We start from the raw sequence: 16,944 nt of genomic DNA, 5'->3' as shown, positions 1-16,944 counted from the left end.
TGCTTTCCCTGTCATGAACGGTGGAGATGATGGAAGTGAACTGGACAGGAAGGACTTGTGCTGCGTTAGAAGCAAAGAGGGCTTCACCTGTGCAGGACTTGGTGTACGGCAAGAGCTGGAGACGCTGCGTTCCTTCAGGGTGTGTCTCTTGAGGTCCAGGCCTGGTGTAGGGTTAGGTTGAAATAGGGCTGGCTGGGACTGGAGAGGGAGGAGGTGACGTAGCCCTGGGGTTTGGCTTCTCCTTGGGTCTGACTGGAGGCTGAGTGACTGATTGCTAAGCGGCAATCCTGGGCACTGGGGCTTCATTTTGGGGTGTGGGCGGGGTAATAAATAGAAGCCGAGTCCCTTTGTACGCAATAAAATTGAAGCGAACTTTCTAAACCTGGTGCTGCCTCTTTCAGTAGCTGGTCAGAACGTCCCTCGCTCGGGCTGGCAATCACAGGGCGATGAAGCGGTCGGCTTCACGTCTCTCCCTTGACATGGTGCAGTGCAGGTTTTCCCCCGTTTCCTTGTTGGTCTTCCCAACCTGTGGCCTTTCAGCCAACCCGTAAGTGCTGGTGACAGGCTGTGAGCACCTCCTTGCTCTCTGAGGACTGACAGAAAGAAACCAGAGGAGGGGAAGCAGCCCGGCAGGAAGAAGGGTGTCCCGTGCTCAGCCCGTTGAGTTGGCCTCTCTTCCCTGAGGGTTCTTTCAGCTTCTGATGCACCGTGTGCTGCTGTTTGCCCTGGGAAGCCCAGCTGCACGCTGGCAGCCGTGGCCTGTGCATCATCCTCCCCTTGAGGCCCAAGGAGTTGTTTGTTTTTATGTATTCAGTATTGGTGTGGCATTTTGTTGTTTTGTTCAGCTTTGAGATCAAGGGGTAATTTAACACCGTTGGAAGTAATTGGGGTTCAGGAGTAGCACATGCAGAATTTTGATCACGCAGCAAGTTGTGATTTCTACTGTGTTAAAGAACTGGCACACACATATACGCCTGCAGCCGGAGCTTGATTGACTCTCATCAATACGGCCTTCCAAAGCCCGGCCCTGGGGAGCTGTCCAAAAATTTTCCAACATTTTGTATTACCTAAGTTTATTTTAAACAGCCAAGGAGGAGTAATCTCTTAAAGGCTTTTTTAAAGGCATTGGACTAGGTTTTGATTATCACGTCTCGGGAAGCTTCTGCATTCCACCTAGTGCTAATGGGATAAATCAAGAGCAGATTACACAAGAGATTCAGGCCTTGCTGCCAGTCTTTTATGAATCAGAACTTTGTTTCATGTTGCCAGATATTCTGGTTTCCTTTTCAGGAGATTCCTTTGCTGTATATTAAGAAGGCCAAGGGCATCCTTGTCTGCATCAGAAACAGTGTTGCCAGCAGGAGCAGAGAGGTGATTGTCCCCCTGTTGTCAGCACTGATGAGGCCGCAGCTCGAGTGCTGTGTTCAGTTTTGGGCCCCTCAGTGCAAGGAAGACATGGAGGCCCCGGAACGCGTTCAGAGGAGGGCAACAAAGCTGGTGAGGGGTCTGGAGCACAGGCCGTATGAGTTGAGGCTGAGGGAGCTGGGATTGTTCAGCCTGGAGAAGAGGAGGCTCAGGGGAGACCTCATTGCTCTCTCTAACTTCCTGAAGGGAGGCTGTAGTGAGATCCGGATGTAGTGTGTAGGTCAGATCTATGAGGCAGGAGCTGCTGTGGGGCAGATGTGGGTCAGATCTATGGGGCAGGAGCTGCTGTGGGGATGATGAGGGTCAGATCTATGTGTCAGAAGCTGCTGTGGGACAGATCTAAGGGGCAGGAGCTGCTGTGGGGCACATGTGGGTCAGATCTATAAGGCAGGAGCTGCTGTGGGGCACATGTGGGTCAGATCTATGAGGCAGGAGTTGCTGTGGGGCAGATGTGGGTCTGATCTATGGGGCAGGAGCTGCTGAGGGTCAGATCTATGGGGCAGGAGTTGCTGTGGGGCACATATGGGTCAGATCTATGGGACATAAGCTGCTGTGGGGCTGCTGTGGGTCATATCTATGGGGCAGGAGCTGCTGTGGGGATGATGTGGCTCAGATATATGAGGCAGGAGCTGCTATGGGGCAGATGTGGGTGAGACATATTGAACAGGAGCTGCTGTGGGGCTTATGTGGATCAGATCTATAGGGCAGGAGCTCCTGTGGGGCAGATGTGGGTCAGATCGTTGAAGCAGCAGCTGCTGTGGGGCACATGCATGTCAGATCTATGGGGCAGGATCTGCTGTGGAGATGATTTGGGTGAGATCTCTGGGGCAGGAGCTGCAGAGGGGCTTATGTGGGTCAGATCTATGGGGCAGGAGCTGCTGTGAGGCTGATGAGGGTCACATCTATGGGCCAGGAATTGCTGTGGGGTAGATATGGCTCATATCAATGGAGCAGGAGATGCTGTGGGGCAGATCTATGGGGCAGAAGCTGCTGTCGGGTATATTTGAGTCAGATGTATGGGGCAGGAGCTGCTATGGGGAGATGTGAATCTGATCTATGGGGCAGGAGCTGCTGTGGGACAGATCTATGGGACAGGAGCTGATGTGGGGCTGATATGGGTCAGATCTATGGGGAAGGAGCTGCTGTGGGGCAGATGTGGGTCAGATCTATGGGGCAGGAGCTGCTGTGTGGCTGATGTGTGTCAGATCTATGGGGCAGGAGCTGCTGTGGGGCAGATGTGGGTCAGATCAATGGGTCAGGAGCTGCTGTGGGGCAGATGTGGTTCAGATCTATGGGGCAGGAGCTGCTGTGGAGATGATTTGGTTCAGAACTATGTGTCAGGAACTGCTATGTGACAGATGTGGGTGAGAGATTTTGAACAGGAGCTGCTGTGGGGCTTCAGTGGGTCAGATCTATAGGGCAGGAGCTCATGTGGGGCAGATGTGGGTCAGATCTATGGAAAGGAGCTACTGTGGGTCTGATGAGGGTCAGATCAATGGGGCAGGAGCTGCTGTGGTGCTGATGTGGTTAAGATCTATGAGACAGGAGCTGCTGTGGGGCAGATGTGGGTCAGATCTATTGGGCAGGAGCTGTTGTGGGGCACATGGGTATCAGATCTTTAGGCAGGAGCTGTTGTGGGGCACATGTCGGTGAATCTATATGGCAGGAGCTGCTGTGGGGCTGATGTGGGTCAGATCTATGGGGTAGGTGCTGCTATGGAGCTGCTGTGGGTCAGATCTATGGGGTAGGTGCTGCTGTGGAGCTGATGTTGGTCAGATCTATGGGGCAGGAGCTGCTGTGGGTCAGATCTATGGGGCAGGATTTGCTGTGGGTCATATGTGGGTCAGATCTATGAGTTAGGAGCTGCTGTGGGTCAGATCTATGGGGCAGGAGCTGCTAAGGGGCACATGTGGGTCAGATCTCTGAGGCAGGGGCTGAGGTGGGTCATATCTATGGGGCAGGAGCTGCTGTGGGGCTGATGTGGGTCAGATCTATGGGGCAGGAGCTGCTGTGGGGCTGATGTGTGTTAGATCTATGGGGCAGGAGCTGTTGTGGGGCTGATGGGGGTCAGATCCTTAGGGCAGGAGATACTGTGGGGCTGATGTTGGTCTGATCTATAGGGCAGGAGCTGCTGCGGGGCTGATTTGGGTCAGATCTATGGGGCAGGAGCTGTTGTGGGGCTGATGTGGGTTAGATCTATGGGGCAGGAGCTGTTGTGGGGCTGATGGGGGTCAGATCCTTAGGGCAGGAGCTACTGTGGGGCTGATGTGGGTTAGATCTATGGGGCAGGAGATGATTTGGTTCAGATCTATGGGGCAGGAGCTTCTGTGGGGCAGATGTGGGTCAGATCTATGGGTCTGCAGCTGCTGTGGGTCTGATGTGGGTCAGATCTATGGGTCAGCAGCTGCTGTGGGTCTGATGTGGGTCAGATCTATGGGGCAGGAGCTGCTGTGGGTCAGATCTATGGGGCAGGAACAGATGTGGGCTTGATGTTGGTCAGATTTATGGAGCAGGAGCTGCTGTGTTGCAGATGTGGGTCAGATCTATGTTGCAGGAGCTGCTGTGGGGCAGATGTAGGGCTTATCTATGGGGCAGGAGCTGCTGTGAGGCTGATGGGTGTTAGATCTATGGGGAGGAGCTGCTGTGGTGCAGATGTGGGTCAGAGCTATGGGGCAGGAGCTGCTGTGGGGCAGAAGTGGGTAAGATCTATGGGGTAGGAGATGGTGTGTGGCAGATGTGGGTCAGATCTATGGTGTAGGAGCTGCTGTGGGGCTGACGTGGGTCAGATCTATGGGGCAGGAGCTGCTGTGGTTAAGATCTATTTGGCAGGATCTGCTGTGGGGCAGATTTGGGTCAGATCTATGGGGCAGGAACTGCAGTGGAGATGATGTAGGTCAGATCTATGGGGCAGGAGCTGCTGTGGGGCTGCTGTGTGTTAGATGTATGGGGCAGGAGCTGTTGTGGGTCATATCTATTGGGCAGCAGCTGCTTTACATATGATGTGTGTCAGATCTATGGGGCCGGAGCTGCAGTGGGGCTGATGTGGGTCAGATCTATGGGGCAGGAGCTACTGTGGGGCTGATGTGGGTCAAATCAATGGGGCAGAGCTGCTCTTGGGAACATGTGTGTCAGATATACGGGGCAGGAGCTGCTGTAGGGCTGATGTGGGTCAGATCTATAGGGCAGGAGCTGCTGTGCGACAGATGTGGGTCAGATCTATGGGGCAGGAGCTGCTGTGGGGCAGATGTGGGTCAGATCTATGGGGCTGAAGCTGCTGTGGGTCATATCTACTGGGCAGCAGCTGCTTTACATACGATGTGTGTCAGATCTATGGGGCAGGAGCTGCTGTGGGGCTGATGTGGGTTAGATCTATGGGGCAGGAGCAGTTGTGGGGCTGATGGAGGTCAGATCTATGGGGCAGGAGCTACTGTGGGGCTGATGTGGGTCAGATCTATGGGGCAGGAGCTGCTGTGTGGCAGATGTGGGTCAGATCTATGGTGTAGGAGCTGCTGTGGGGCTGATGTGGGTCAGATCTATGGGGCAGGTGCTGCTGTGCGACATATGTGGGTCAGATCTATGGGGCAGGATCTGCTGTGCGGCTGATGTGGGAAAGATCTATGGGGCAGGAGATGCTTTGGGGCAGATGTGGGTCAGATCTATGGGGCAGGAGTTGCTGTGGGGCTGATGTGTGTCAGATCCTTGGGGCTGAAGCTGCTGTGGGTCATATCTATTGGGCAGCAGCTGCTTTACATATGATGTGTGTCAGATCTATGGGGCAGGAGCTGCTGTGGGGCTGATGTGGGTTAGATCTATGGGGCAGGAGCTGTTGTGGGGCATATGTGGGTCAGATCTATGGGGCAGGAGCTACTGTGGGGCACATGTGGTTCAGACCTATGGGGCAGAAGCTGCAGAGGGGATGATGTAGGTCAGATCTATGGGGCAGGAGTTGCTGTGGGGCAGATGAGGGACATATCTATGGTGCAAAATCTGCTGTTGGACTGATGTGGGTCACATCTATGAGTTTGTAGCTGCTGTGGGGCACATGTGGGTCAGATCTATGGGCCAGCAGCTGCTGCGGGGCTGATTTGGGTCAGATCTATGGGTCAGCAGCTGCTGTGGCGCACATGTGGGTCAGACCTATGGGGCAGAAGCTGCAGAGGGGATGATGTGGGTCAGATCTATGGGGCAGGAGTTGCTGTGGGGCAGATGAGGGAAATATCTATGGTGCAAAATATGCTGTTGGACTGATGTGGGTTAGATCTATGAGTTTGGAGCTGCTGTGGGGCACATGTGGGTCAGATCTATGGGCCAGGAGCTGCTGCGGGGCTGATTTGGGTCAGATCTATGGGTCAGGAGCTGCTGTGGGGCTGATGTGGGTCAGATCTATGGGGCAGGAGCTGCTGTGGGTCAGATCTATGGGGCAGGAACAGATGTGGGCCTGATTTTGGTCAGATTTATGGAGCAGGAGCTGCTGTGTTGCAGATGTGGGTCAGATCTATGGTGCAGGAGCTGCTGTGGGGCAGATGTAGGGCTTATCTATGGGGCAGGAGCTGCTGTGAGGCTGATGTGTGTTAGATCTATGGGGAGGAGCTGCTGTGGTGCAGATGTGGGTCAGAGCTATGGGGCAGGAGCTGCTGTGGGGCAGATGTCGGGCTTATCTATGGGGCAGGAGCTGCAGTGGGGCTGATGTGGGTTAGATCTATGGGGCAGGAGCTGTTGTGGGGCTGATGGGGGTCAGATCTATGGGGCAGGAGCTACTGTGGGGCTGATGGGGGTCTGATCTATGGGGCAGGAGCTGCTGTGCGACAGATGTGGGTCAGATCTATGGGGCAGGTGCTGCTGTGCGACATATGTGGGTCAGATCTATGGGGCAGGATCTGCTGTGGGGCTGATGTGGGAAAGATCTATGGGGCAGGAGATGCTTTGGGGCAGATGTGGGTCAGATCTATGGGGCAGGAGTTGCTGTGGGGCTGATGTGTGTCAGATCCTTGGGGCTGAAGCTGCTGTGGGTCGTATCTATTGGGCATCAGCTGCTTTACATATGATGTGTGTCAGATCTATGGGGCAGGAGCTGCTGTGGGGCTGATGGGGGTCAGATCTATGGGGCAGGAGCTACTGTGGGGCACATGTGGGTCAGACCTATGGGGCAGAAGCTGCAGAGGGGATGATGTAGGTCAGATCTATGGGGCAGGAGTGGTTGTGCGGCAGATGAGGGACATATCTATGGTGCAAAATATGCTGTTGGACTGATGTGGGTCAAATCTATGAGTTTGGAGCTGCTGTGGGGCACATGTGGGTCAGATCTATGGGCGAGGAGCTGCTGCGGGGCTGATTTGGGTCAGATCTATGGGGCAAGAGCTGCTGTGGGGCTGATGTGGGTCAGATCTATGGGGCAGGAGCTGCTGTGGGTCAGATCTATGGGGCAGGAACAGATGTGGGCCTGATGCTGGTCAGATTTATGGAGCAGGAGCTGCTGTGTTGCAGATGTGGGTCAGATCTATGGTGCAGGAGCTGCTGTGGGGCAGATGTAGGGCTTATCTATGGGGCAGGAGCTGCTGTGAGGCTGATGTGTGTTAGATCTATGGGGAGGAGCTGCTGTGGTGCAGATGTGGGTCAGAGCTATGGGGCAGGAGCTGCTGTGTGGCAGATGTGGGTCAGATCTATGGGGCAGGATCTGCTGTGGGGCTGATGTGGGAAAGATCTATGGGGCAGGAGATGCTTTGGGGCAGATTTTAGTCAGATCTATGGGGCAGGAGTTGCTGTGGGTCTGATGTGGGTCAGATCCTTGGGGCTGATGCTGCTGTGGGTCATATCTATTGGGCAGCAGCTGCTTTACATATGATGTGTGTCAGATCTATGGGGCAGGAGCAGCTCGGCGGCGGCTGCTAGAGGTCGCTGCCTATGCGGCTCGCCTAGGTCGGCACGGTCTACCCGGCTCAGGGCAGGCCGTGGTGGTCGGCGGCGGGTGCTAGAGGTCGCTGCCTATGCGGCGCGACTAGGTCGGCACGGTCTACCCGGCTCCGAGCGGGCCGTGGTTCTCGGCGGCGGCTGCTAGAGGTCGCTGCCTATGCGGCTCGACTAGGTCGGCACGGTCTACCCGGCTCCGAGCGGGCCGTGGTGCTTGGCGGCGGCTGCTAGAGGTCGCTGCCTATGCGGCTCGACCAGGTCGGCACGGTCTACCCGGCTCCGAGCGGGCCGTGGTGCTCGGCGGCGGCTGCTAGTGGTTGCTGCCTATGCGGCTCGACTAGGTCGGCGCAATCTACCCGGCTCCGAGCGGGCCGTGGTGCTCGGCGGCGGCTGCTAGAGGTCGCTGCCTATGCGGCTCGCCTAGGTCGGCACGGTCTACCCGGCTCAGGGCGTGCCGTGCTGCTCGGCGGCGGCTAGAGGTCGCTGCCTATGCGGCTTGGCTAGGTCGGCATGGTCTACCCGGCTCCGAGCGGACCGTGGTGCTCGGCGGCGGATGCTAGAGGTCGCTGCCTATGCGGCTTGGCTAGGTCGGCATGGTCTACCCGGCTCCGAGCGGGCCGTGGTGCTCGGCGGCGGCGGCTAGGGGTCGCTGCCCATGCGGCTTGCGTGTAGCTGCCAGGTCTACCCGCTTTCGGCTAGGCTTTGCCGCCCTGTGAGATGGGGGGGCGCTAAAGCTCCGGAGCTTGCTGGGGGGTCGCTGTAGTTTCTTACCTACCGCTACGTCGACGTAGAGCGCCGCTTACCCTCGGCGCCGCTGCCGGTAGTCGGCGCCGTTCTTTTCCGAAGCCGTTTTTTCTTACGCCTTCCGTTTTCGTCTGCAGGAGCGAGCGCGTGCTCGTCTCCAGAGGCGGCAATGAGCGGGCGCAGGCGAGCGCGGTTGAGCGCCGGGCTGTGGATTTTTTCGGTTGCGGCTTCCCGCCGCTCTTTCGCCATCCCTCGCTACGCGGCCTGCCCGCAGTCCGGATTTCCGGCTCGAACGGACCCCGCTCAAGTGCGCCGGCACGGTCCAACCGCTCCCGGCGGGCACCGCTCGGCTCGGACGTTCCTCGGAATCAGCCAAATGTCGCTCCCGTGGCGTCTCCGCAGGCAAAAACGCATAGCCGGCGCCGCAAAGCTCGCGAGCCGCACCGAGCCGGGGAAACCGTGCCGTGGAGCAGCTGTGGGGCTGATGTGGGTGAGATCTATGGGGCAGGAGCAGCTGTGGGGCACATGTGGGTCAGATCTATGGGTTAGGTGCTGCTTTGGGGAAAATGTGGGTCAGATCTATGGGGCAGGAGCTGCTGTGGGTCAGATTTGGGTCAGATCTATGGGGCAGGAGCTGCTGTGGGTCAGATTTATGAGTCAGGAGCTGCTGTATGGCTGATGTGGGTCAGATCTATGGGGCAGGAGCTGCTGTGTGGCAAATGTGGGTCCGATCTATGGGGCAGGAGCTGCTGTGGGTCAGATCTATGGGGCAGGAACAGATGTGGGCCTGATGTTGGTCAGATTTATGGAGCAGGAGCTGCTGTGTTGCAGATGTGGGTCAGATCTATGGTGCAGGAGCTGCTGTGGGGCAGATGTAGGGCTTATCTATGGGGCAGGAGATGCTGTGAGGCTGATGGGTGTTCGATCTATGGGGAGGAGCTGCTGTGGTGCAGATGTGGGTAAGAGCTATGGGGCAGGAGCTGCTGTGTGGCAGATGTGGGTCAGATCTATGTTGTAGGAGCTGCTGTGTGGCTGAAGTGGTTAAGATCTATGGGGCAGGTGCTGCTGTGCGACATATGTGGGTCAGATCTATGGGGCAGGATCTGCTGTGGTGCAGATGAGGGACATATCTATGGTGCAAAATCTGCTGTTGGACTGATGTGGGTCAGATCTATGGGCCAAAAGCTGCTGCGGGGCTGATTTGGGTCACATCTATGGGTCAGCAGCTGCTGTGGGGCACATGTGGGTCAGACCTATGGGGCAGAAGCTGCTGTGGGGCTGATGTGGGTTAGATCTATGGGGCAAGAGCTGTTGAGGGGCTGATGGGGGTCAGATCTACAAGGAAGGAGCTACTGTGGGGCTGATGGGGTTCAGGTCTATGGGGCAGGAGCTACTGTGGGGCTCATGTTGGTCTGATCTATGGGGCAGGAGCTGCTGTGCGACAGATGTGGGTCAGATCTATGGGGCAGGTGCTGCTGTGCGACATATGTGGGTCAGATCTATGGGGCAGGATCTGCTGTGGGGCTGATGTGGGAAAGATCTATGGGGCAGGAGCTGTTGTGGGGCTGATGTGGGTCAGATCTATGGGGCAGGAGTTGCTGTGGGGCAGATGAGTGACATATCTATGGTGCAAAATCTGCTGTTGGACTGATGTGGGTCAGATCTATGAGTTTGGAGCTGCTGTGGGGCACATGTGGGTCAGATCTATGGGCCAGGAGCTGCTGCGGGGCTGATTTGGGTCAGATCTATGAGGCAGGAGCTGCTGTGGGGCTGATGTGGGTCAGATCTATGGGGCAGGAGCTGCTGTGGGTCAGATCTATGGGGCAGGAACAGATGTGGGCCTGATGTTGGTCAGATTTATGGAGCAGGAGCTGCTGTGTTGCAGATGTGGGTCAGATCTATGGTGCAGGAGCTGCTGTGGGGCAGATGTAGGGCTTATCTATGGGGCAGGAGCTGCTGTGCGACATATGTGGGTCAGATCTATGGGGCAGGATCTGCTGTGGGGCTGATGTGGGAAAGATCTATGGGGCAGGAGATGTTTTGGGGCAGATGAGGGTCAGATCTATGGTGCAGGAGCTGCTGTGGGGCAGATGTAGGGCTTATCTATGGGGCAGGAGCTGCTGTGAGGCTGATGGGTGTTAGATCTATGGGGAGGAGCTGCTGTGGTGCAGATGTGGGTCAGAGCTATGGGGCAGGAGCTGCTGTGGGGCAGATGTCGGGCTTATCTATGGGGCAGGAGCTGCAGTGGGGCTGATGTGGGTTAGATCTATGGAGCAGGAGCTGTTGTGGGGCTGATGGGGGTCAGATCTATGGGGCAGGAGCTACTGTGGGGCTGATGGGGGTCTGATCTATGGGGCAGGAGCTGCTGTGCGACAGATGTGGGTCAGATCTATGGGGCAGGTGCTGCTGTGCGACATATGTGGGTCAGATCTATGGGGCAGGATCTGCTGTGGGGCTGATGTGGGAAAGATCTATGGGGCAGGAGATGCTTTGGGGCAGATGTGGGTCAGATCTATGGGTCAGGAGTTGCTGTGGGGCTGATGTGTGTCAGATCCTTGGGGCTGAAGCTGCTGTGGGTCGTATCTATTGGGCAGCAGCTGCTTTACATATGATGTGTGTCAGATCTATGGGGCAGGAGCTGCTGTGGGGCTGATTTGAGTTAGATCTATGGGGCAGGAGCTGTTGTGGGGCTGATGGGGGTCAGATCTATGGGGCATGAGCTACTGTGGGGCACATGTGGGTCAGACCTATGGGGCAGAAGCTGCAGAGGGGATGATGTAGGTCAGATCTATGGGGCAGGAGTGGTTGTGGGGCAGATGAGGGACATATCTATGGTGCAAAATCTGCTGTTGGACTGATGTGGGTCAGATCTATGAGTTTGTAGCTGCTTTAGGGCACATGTGGGTCAGATCTATGGGCGAGGAGCTGCTGCGGGGCTGATTTGGGTCAGATCTATGGGTCAGCAGCTGCTATGGCGCACATGTGGGTCAGACCTATGGGGCAGAATCTGCAGAGGGGATGATGTGGGTCAGATCAATGGGGCAGGAGTTGCTGTGGGGCAGATGAGGGAAATATCTATGGTGCAAAATATGCTGTTGGACTGATGTGGGTTAGATCTATGAGTTTGGAGCTGCTGTGGGGCACATGTGGGTCAGATCTATGGGCCAGGAGCTGCTGCGGGGCTGATTTGGGTCAGATCTATGGGGCAGGAGCTGCTGTGGGTCAGATCTATGGGGCAGGAACAGATGTGGGCCTGATGTTGGTCAGATTTATGGAGCAGGAGCTGCTGTGTTGCAGACGTGGGTCAGATCTATGGTGCAGGAGCTGCTGTGGGTCAGATCTATGGGGCAGGAACAGATGTGGGCCTGATTTTGGTCAGATTTATGGAGCAGGAGCTGCTGTGTTGCAGATGTGGGTCAGATCTATGGTGCAGGAGCTGCTGTGGGGCAGATGTAGGGCTTATCTATGGGGCAGGAGCTGCTGTGAGGCTGATGGGTGTTAGATCTATGGGGAGGAGCTGCTGTGGTGCAGATGTGGGTCAGAGCTATGGGGCAGGAGCTGCTGTGGGGCAGATGTCGGGCTTATCTATGGGGCAGGAGCTGCAGTGGGGCTGATGTGGGTTAGATCTATGGGGCAGGAGCTGTTGTGGGGCTGATGGGGGTCAGATCTATGGGGCAGGAGCTACTGTGGGGCTGATGTGGGTCAGATCTATGGGGCAGGTGCTGCTGTGCGACATATGTGGGTCAGATCTATGGGGCAGGATCTGCTGTGGGGCTGATGTGGGAAAGATCTATGGGGCAGGAGATGTTTTGGGGCAGATGAGGGTCAGATCTATGGTGCAGGAGCTGCTGTGGGGCAGATGTAGGGCTTATCTATGGGGCAGGAGCTGCTGTGAGGCTGATGGGTGTTAGATCTATGGGGAGGAGCTGCTGTGGTGCAGATGTGGGTCAGAGCTATGGGGCAGGAGCTGCTGTGGTGCAGATGTTGGTCAGAGCTATGGGGCAGGAGCTGCTGTGGGGCAGAAGTGGGTAAGATCTATGGTGTAGGAGATGGTGTGTGGCAGATGTGGGTCAGATCTATGGTGTAGGAGCTGCTGTGGGGCTGATGTGTGTGAGATCTATGGTGTAGGAGCTGCTGTGGGGCAGATTTGGGTCAGATCTATGGGCAGGAGCTGATGTAGGGAAGATTTGGGTCTGATCTATGGGTTTGGAACTGCTGTGGTTCAGATCTATGGGGCAGGATCTGCTGTGGGGCTGATGTGGGAAAGATCTATGGGGCAGGAGATGCTTTGGGGCAGATGTGGGTCAGATCTATGGGGCAGGAGTTGCTGTGGGGCTGATGTGGGTCAGATCCTTGGGGCTGAAGCCGCTGTGGGTCATATCCATTGGGCAGCAGCTGCTTTACATATGATGTGTGTCAGATCTATGGGGCAGGAGATACTGTGGGGCTGATGTTGGTCTGATCTATGGGGCAGGAGCTGCTGTGGAGCTGATGTGGGTTAGATCTATGGGGCAGGAGCTGTTGTGGGGCTGATGGGGGTCAGATCTATGGGGAAGGAGCTACTGTGGGGCTGATGGGGTTCAGGTCTATGGGGCAGGAGCTACTGTGGGGCTGATGTTGGTCTGATCTATGGGGCAGGAGCTGCTGTGCGACAGATGTGGGTCAGATCTATGGGGCAGGTGCTGCTGTGCGACATATGTGGGTCTGATCTATGGGGCAGGATCTGCAGTGGGGCTGATGTGGGAAAGATCTATGGGGCAGGAGATGCTTTGGGGCAGATGTGGGTCAGATCTATGGGGCAGGAGTTACTTTGGGGCTGATGTGGGTCAGATCCTTGGGGCTGAAGCTGCTGTGGGTCATATCTATTGGGCAGCAGCTGCTTTATATATGATGTGTGTCAGATCTATGGGGCAGGAGCTGCTGTGGGGCATATGTGGGTCAGATCTATATGGCAGGAGCTGCTGTGGGGCACATGTGGGTCAGACCTATGGGGCAGAAGCTGCAGAGGGGATGATGTAGGTCAGATCTATGGGGCAGGAGTTGCTGTGGGGCAGATGAGGGACATATCTATGGTGCAAAATCTGATGTGGGTCAGATCTATGAGTTTGGAGCTGCTGTGGGGCACATGTGGGTCAGATCTATGGGGCAGGAGCTGCTGTGGTTAAGATCTATTTGGCAGGATCTGCTGTGGGGCAGATTTGGGTCAGATCTATGGGGCAGGAGCTGCTGTGTGGCAAATGTGGTTCAGATCTATGGGGCAGGAGCTGCTGTGGGTCAGATCTATGGGGCAGGAACAGATGTGGGCATGATGTTGGTCAGATTTATGGAGCAGGAGCTGCTGTGTTGCAGATGTGGGTCAGATCTATGGTGCAGGAGCAGCTGTGGGGCAGATGTAGGGCTTATCTATGGGGCAGCAGCTGCTGTGAGGCTGATGGGTGTTAGATCTCTGGGGAGGAGCTGCTGTGGTGCAGATGTGGGTCAGAGCTATGGGGCAGGAGCTGCTGTGTGGCAGATGTGGGTCAGATCTATGGTGTAGGAGCTGCTGTGGGGCTGATGTGGGTCAGATCTATGGGGCAGGTGCTGCTGTGCGACATATGTGGGTCAGATCTATGGGGCAGGATCTGCTGTGGGGCTGATGTGGGAAAGATCTATGGGGCAGGAAATGCTTTGGGGCAGATGTGTGTCAGATCTATGGGGCAGGAGCTGCTGTGGGGCTGATGTGGGTCAGACCTATGGGGCAGAAGCTGCAGAGGGGATGATGTAGGTCAGATCTATGGGGCAGGAGTTGCTGTGGGGCAGATGAGGGACATATCTATGGTGCAAAATCTGCTGTTGGACTGATGTGGGTCAGATCTATGAGTTTGGAGCTGCTGTGGGGCACATGTAGGTCAGATCTATGGGCCAGGAGCTGCTGTGGGGCTGATGTGGATCAGATCTATAAGGCAGGAGCTGCTGTGGTTAAGATCTATTTGGCAGGATCTGCTGTGGGGCAGATTTGGGTAAGATCTATGGGGCAGGAGCTGCTGTGTGGCAAATGTGGGTCAGATCTATGGGGCAGGAGCTGCTGTGGGGCACATGTGGGTCAGATCTATGGGCCAGGAGCTGCTGCGGGGCTGATTTGGGTCAGATCTATGGTTCAGCAGCTGCTGTGGGGCAGGAGCTGTTGTGGGGCTGCTGTGGGTCAGATCTATAAGGCAGGAGATGCTGTGGGTCAGATCTATGGGGCAGGAGCTGCTGTGGGGAACATGTGGGTCAGGTCTATGGGGCAGGAGCTGCTGTTGGTCAGATGTGGGTCAGATCTATGCGTCAGCAGCTGCTGTGGGTCTGATGTGGGTGAGATCTATGGGGCAGGAGCTGCTGTGTGTCAGATCTATGGGGCAGGAACAGATGTGGGCCTGATGTTGGTCAGATTTATGGAGCAGGAGCTGCAGTGTTGCAGATGTGGGTCAGATCTATGGTGCAGGAGCTGCTGTTGGGCAGATGTAGGGCTTATCTATGGGGCAGGAGCTGCTGTGAGGCTGATGGGTGTTAGATCTATGGGGAGGAGCTGCTGTGGGGCTGATGTGGGTCAGAGCTATGGGGCCGGAGCTGCAGTGGGGCCGATGGGGGTCAGATCTATGGGGCAGGAGCTGCTGTGGGGCATATGTGGGTCAGATCTATATGGCAGTAGCTGCTGTGGGGTACATGTGGGTCAGACCTATGGGGCAGAGCTGCTCTTGGGAACATGTGGGTCAGATATATGGGGCAGGAGCTGCTGTGGGGCTGATGTGGGTCAGATCTATAGGGCAGGAGCTGCTGTGCGACAGATGTGGGTCAGATCTATGGGGCAGGAGCTGCTGTGGGGCTGATGTGGGTAATATCTATGGGGCAGGAACAGATGTGGGCCTGATGTTGGTCAGATTTATGGAGCAGGAGCTGCTGTGTTGCAGATGTGGGTAAGATCTATGGTGCAGGAGCTGCTGCGGGGCTGATGTGGGTCAGATCCTTGGGGCTGAAGCTGCTGTGGGTCATATCTATTGGGCAGCAGCTGCTTTACATATGATGTGTGTCAGATCTATGGGGCAGGAGCTGCTGTGGGGCTGCTGTGGGTCAGAGCTATGGGGCCGGAGCTGCAGTGGGGCCGATGGGGGTCAGATCTATGGGGCAGGAGCTGCTGTGGGGCTGATGTGGGTCCGATCTATAGGGCAGGAGCTGCTGTGCGACAGATGAGGGTCAGATCTATGGGGCAGGAGCTGCTGTGGGGCTGATGTGGGTCAGATCCTTGGGGCTGAAGCTGCTGTGGGTCATATCTATTGGGCAGCAGCATCTTTACATATGATGTGTGTCAGATCTATGGGGCAGGAGCTGCTGTGGGGCTGATGTGGGTTAGATCAATGGGGCAGGAGCTGTTGTGGGGCTGATGGGGTCAGATCTATGGGGCAGGAGCTACTGTGGGTCTGATGGGGGTCAGATCTATGGGGCAGGAGCTACTGTGGGGCTGATGTTGGTCTCATCTATGGGGCAGGAGCTGCTGTGCGACCGATGTCGGTCAGATCTATGGGGCAGGTGCAGCTGTGCGACATATGTGGGTCAGATCTATGGGGCAGGATCTGCTGTGGGGCTGATGTTGGTCTGATCTATGGGGCAGGAGATGCTTTGGGGCATATGTGTGTCAGATCTATGGGGCAGGAGCTGCTGTGGGGCTGATGGGGGTTAGATCTATGGGGCAGGAGATGTTGTGGGGCTGATGGGGTCATATCTATGGGGCAGGAGCTACTGTGGGGCTGATGTTGGTGTGATCTATGGGGCAGGAGCTGCTGTGGGGCAGATGTGGGTTAGATCTATGGGGCAGGAGCTGTTGTGGGGCTGATGGGGGTCAGATCTATGGGGCAGGAGATGCTGTGTGTCAGATCTATGGGGCAGGAGCTGCTGTGGGGAACATGTGGGTCAGGTCTATGGAACAGGAGCTGCTGTGGGGCAGATCTATGGGGCAGGAACAGATGTGGGGCAGATGTAGGGCATAACTATGGGGCAGGAGCTGCTGTGAGGCTGATGGGTGTTAGATCTATGGGGAGGAGCTGCTATGGTGCAGATGTGGGTCAGAGCTATGGGGCAGGAGCAGCTGTGGGTCAGAAGTGGGTAAGATCTATGGGGTAGGAGATGGTGTGTGGCAGATGTGGGTCAGATCTATGGGGCAGGAGCTGCTGTGGGGCTGACGTGGGTCAGATCTATGGGGCAGGAGCTGCTGTGGTTAAGATCTATTTGGCAGGAGCTGCTGTGCGACAGATTTGGGTCAGATCTATGGGGCAGGAGCTGCTGTGGGGCTGCTGTGGGTTAGATCTATGGGGCAGGAGCTGTTGTGGGTCATATCTATTGGGCAGCATCTGCTTTACATATGATGTGTGTCAGATCTATGGGGCCGGAGCTGCAGTGGGGCTGATGGGGGTCAGATCTATGGGGCAGGAGCTACTGTGGGGCTGAAGTGGGTCAAATCAATGGGGCAGAGCTGCTCTTGGGAACATGTGGGTCAGATCTATGGGGCAGGAGCTGCTGTGGGGCTGATGTGGGTCAGATCTATGGGGCAAGAGCTACTGTGGGGCTGATGTTGGTCTGATCTATGGGGCAGGAGCTGCTGCGGGGCTGATTTGGGTCAGATCTATGGTGCAGGAGCTGCTGTGGGGCAGATTTAGGGCTTATCTATGGGGCAGGAGCTGCTGTGAGGCTGATGGGTGTTAGATCTATGGGGAGGAGCAGCTGTGGTGCAGATGTGGGTCAGAGGTATGGGGCAGGAGCTGCTGTGGGGCAGAAGTGGGTAAGATCTATGGGGTAGGAGATGGTGTGTGGCAGATGTGGGTCAGATCTATGGTGTAGGAGCTGCTGTGGGGCTGA

This window comes from Coturnix japonica, chromosome 6 (genome assembly GCF_054131305.1).
Source record: "Coturnix japonica strain WE chromosome 6, WE-NBRP24, whole genome shotgun sequence".
NCBI classification, from domain to species: domain Eukaryota; kingdom Metazoa; phylum Chordata; class Aves; order Galliformes; family Phasianidae; genus Coturnix; species Coturnix japonica.
This window is presented reverse-complemented; position numbering follows the sequence as displayed.